The sequence below is a fragment of the Alosa pseudoharengus genome, unplaced genomic scaffold (assembly GCF_046254945.1).
Source record: "Alosa pseudoharengus isolate Yale_2024_CS ecotype anadromous, Long Island Sound unplaced genomic scaffold, YU_APseudo_1.1 YU_APseudo_1.1_scf_1, whole genome shotgun sequence".
Taxonomy (NCBI): Eukaryota; Metazoa; Chordata; class Actinopteri; order Clupeiformes; family Clupeidae; genus Alosa; species Alosa pseudoharengus.
This window is the reverse complement of record NW_027468564.1, coordinates 32,275,590-32,279,863: the sequence shown is the minus strand read 5'-3', so window position 1 is coordinate 32,279,863 and position 4,274 is coordinate 32,275,590. Positions and strand designations below refer to the sequence as shown.

The following is a 4,274-nucleotide window of genomic DNA, read 5'->3' as shown; positions in this document are numbered from 1 at the left end:
ACAGGTTATGTTCTCAGCAAGATAGCTAACTGAAGCTGAGTAACACGATAGTTTGGTTGCTAAGTTGTAATATAACCCACATACGTTTTTGACGTCAGAAGTGGAAACAACTTCACGTTATCAATTCAAATGATATCTAGTCGATATGTTGAAAACTGTGTTGTCTAAATACAATGGATTTATTTGCACGTTCTTATTTTAGAACATTACAAGAATGACAACATGACAAACGCAGCAAGTGTGGCATCTTGTGGGGCTTAGAATATTAGCAAATGCTTTTGCTGTGAGTTAACAGCTTGGTGTGTGCATGCAAAAGTGACTTTTACTTGTGTTACAACATTTCTGTTGTTTGGTTTAGGTTTTTATCTTGCAGCCATGCACTTCAATGAGAATGCTGAGTCCCCACAACAGAAGACAGCCAAGGAGAAACTATGTACAGACTTGCCAAACAATTTGTAAGTTTAATAAAATATACTTTTTTTTTATCACAAACAACACATCAAAATGTGCAACAGTATAGGCACTAAAAATAACTTATTGATTCACACACAACAGGCTGTCTTAGACCTGATGCTACTGGTGTCAATCATCATCAGTACTGTAAACAAAGCACAATGTTCAGGGCCATATAATTTGTTTATTGTACAGTATACAGCCTACAGTATCCAATATAAGTCCTCTTTCTTGTCCTCTTCGAGATCATCAAAGACCCTCTTCCTGATTGGGATGCCGTCCAGCGGATTCTTGTGCCCCAGGACTGGTGTGCTCAGCTTGACAGACCTTCCATGGAGGATGCTGTTGCTGAACATGAGTCACGGTTCAGTCGACAAGGGGTCTGAATCCAACGTACTGTCCTGAAGTATCCGGACGCTCCCTCCATATACGTAGCACCACACACGAGGGGATCATGACACGGACGCTTCTTCTAAGGAAACCCCAGCACCTGCTCACAAAAGACCTGTAGGCCAAGTCACTTCATTGCCTGCAACGAGAACAGGGTGGAAAAGGACATTTTTTACTATAAAAAATCTTTTACATTAGAGTATCACTGGACGATTGTTGAAAAAAAAATAAAGTTTGTCATTTTGTGGTGTTGATCAAACTGTGTTTTTGCAATATGCTGAACCAATAATGAATGTGTATTGGTTAAAAATATTTTATTTATATACTGTAACTGCTAACACTTGTATCAAATTGTCCTCACCTTTCCATCCCTCTGATTCTCAAACGGCCATGGTCAGCTCTGTAAATATTCATTGCATTTTGCAAAGAATAAATAGAGGCACAACGTATCGAGGCCATGATGGTCATTCAGGTCAGCTCCTCAGGAACCTGGGCCATTCTCATAACCTGTAAAAACAAACATAATTTCCCTGCTGTTATTTTGTAATTTTGAATGAGCAGGAAGCACAAAGTAGCTTAAGTAAATGTCTCCAGTTTTAGTTACCAGAGTTGTAAGATCACATATTAGGCTACTACATGGAAAGAAGGTAATAATCTCAATCAGATGTCAATAGGATAGTTACAAGATTACATTAGACCTACTGACTGTACCTACTGTATTTTAAACAGTGATATTTATAGGATTTTTGATTATTGTACTCTACTCCATGGCATGTAAATGGGGATAAATAAATGTGTTTTTGAATTGACACAAACGAGAGTAGGCCTAGTAATATTTTCGTTGACCTCGTTTCACTTCAGCCATAGGCTACAAACTGCACAGAGCTCCTGCCCAGCTTACTGGACGTCCCGTTGTAAGATCATACATTACTACATGGAAACAAGGTAAAAATCTCGATAATCAGATGACTTAATCAGCAGGATAGTTACACGAGTACATTAGACCTACTGACATAAACGTAATATTTTCATTGACGCGAGCAGTAGGCTACTCGTTTCACTTCAGCCATATAGCCTACGAACTGCACAGAGCTCCTGCCCAGCTAACTGGACGTCCTGTTGTAAGATCGCATATTACCACTACAATAATGTATGTAACTCCTAATCAGATTACCTATTCAGCAGGAGAATATACTTACTGACTAAAACGAGTAGCAGCTACTTTCCTTGCAAGCAGCACTCCTTTCACTACAGCATAGCCTGATATGCCCACGACTGGCTACGAACTTTTCAGCTAGCTTCTAACTGGACATCTCGACAAAAATTGCACAAGGGTACAAGTTGTAAAACATTTGTTTGTGTGCAAATAAATAACTTCTGTTGCTTACAATGCTAAAAATGAACCTAATGTTTAGCTTAGTCTACGACACTAACGTGCACTAGTATTACAGCTAGCTAACTGGGCTACGGGCTACGTGGCAAAAAGTAAATGACAAAACTTACCACTCTGAAGTAGTCATTTCCAATCTATGGGCGACTGGTTGCTCCTCTATTTCAGATTCTTCCTCTGATTCAGGGTCAAATATGCTGTTCAACACCTATGTCTCCATAGTATTTCCACCTTGGCTGTTTCAGTGAGTGCTGTCGGCCATGTTTGCGTCTTTGCTCGGGAGCTTCGCTCGTTGTAAACCAACCAATCAGCACGCAGTTTATCTAAATATTCATGAGCATACCATACAAGGAAGAAAACCTCTCGTTTCATTCTAGGGCTTTCAACCAGGCTTGCATTAGGGCACATAGAACAGCACATATGCCATTTTCAGCCCAACCAATGTTACACACCCTATTCAGAGACCTTAAGGACCAGCACAAAATACCCTATATCATCATTCTATCACCCCTTTAAGATCCACAGTACATTTGTGAAGTAATAAAAAATGTTAGTCAGTTTGAGAACTATTTGGACAGTAACACATTTTTTTTTATTTGGCCTCTATACACCACCAGAATGTTGATGTGCATACTGGTATTTGTTAACATGATTATTGTGTTATATGTAACCTTTTGTTCTCTCTAATTTGTTTTAAAGATGTCGTTGACCTCACATGTAATCAGAGAGATGGAGTGGATCTTTCTGAAGACAGAAAAACAGCCACAAGAAGTAGATATATGGACATGATTTATGGCCCATTTGAGCCAAGATGGAGGTCATGTGGTAAAATGTTGAGAGAGAGGCAAGACTCACAGCTTCAGGTGGAGTGTGTTCAACGTCTATCAGGGGGGCGCTTCTACTGGGAAGTGGATTGGACTGGTGTGGTTTCCACTGGTGTGGTTTCCATTGGTGTGAAACACAATTTTTAAAGGTACTATATGAGATTTTGCACAGATATCTACAGGGACCTATTCAATACAAACAGGGCATCAGCTCCTATTAAAGACCTTCGGCGAATCGGTGTGTACCTTGATTGGCCAGCAGGCACTTTGTCTTTCTACAATGTCTCTCTGAAGATTTTCCTGTACACGATTCACACCACGTTTAGCTCACCAGTCACACCTTTCTTCGGTTTTGAAAAACCATTTCCTTATGCTGCCATTAGTGCAATCACTATTCACACATTTTAAAATCAGTGAATTATGTAATAGGACAGAAAGCACAGCACCAACAAAAAATCATTGTATGGGCGTCTAATTCCCTCAGAATTAGCCCATATTGGGAGTTCACTCTGACATTTAGCAACAGACAATTAGCATGGAGTTCTGCTAGGGTGTAAGGCGTGGAGTTCTGCAGGGTTCTAGGGTGTAAGGCATGGAGTTCTGTAGGGTTCTAGGGTGTAAGGCTGGGTGTGCTTCTGGTTCTCTTCAGTTTAGGTTAGTTAAAAATAGTTTAAAATATCACTTGGCTCTTCAGCTGAAACATGGCTGCGCATTTGGCCTTCCTCAGAGTAGTCAGTGGTTGCCTTTGGGCTGATCCCTCTATATCTTAATAGGTTGTCACATAACTGGTAAGAACAGGTTAGTAGTCACCTGGTTGAAGATGCTGGGTAACTCAAAAGTTTGTTACTGGAGGTGCGTAAAAAAAAGGACTGGCATTTTTGGCATAATGTCAAAAATATGTTTCTTCACATTCTGTTGATATTAGATCATTTTGAACATTTTAAACTACACATGGCACCTCATAGGAAATATGGTGATAAATGTAGCCTGAACATAATCAAGCTAAGCAATGCACAATTATCAGCCAACATTATCATGAAATTTGTTGCAATATAAATACTTATTCATTTGTAATTATTTATATTATTAATAAAAGAAAAGTGAAAATTTTAAATGCTTTATATGTGTACTCACTTCATTTAATTTGTGTTTATATCTTATATTGACTGGGGTTGGGGTATACACTGGAGTAACACATTATCTGGGGACCAACAAAT

General features: G+C 39.2%; 1 long non-coding RNA gene across 2 annotated transcripts; it reads right to left on the bottom strand.

Moving 5' to 3' along the window:
- Window positions 1-892: 892 nt before the first annotated feature.
- LOC143125760 (uncharacterized) lies at window positions 893-2,784 on the bottom strand. 2 transcript variants are annotated; one of them, XR_012987312.1, is made up of 3 exons: window positions 2,347-2,784; window positions 1,205-1,350; window positions 893-982 (listed from the first exon to the last, which is right to left on the bottom strand). It is a non-coding gene; the product is annotated as an uncharacterized LOC143125760 (long non-coding RNA). The 2 variants fall into 2 exon arrangements; XR_012987313.1 differs by lacking the exon at window positions 2,347-2,784 and adding an exon at window positions 2,043-2,302.
- Between the last annotated feature and the right edge of the window lie 1,490 nt (window positions 2,785-4,274).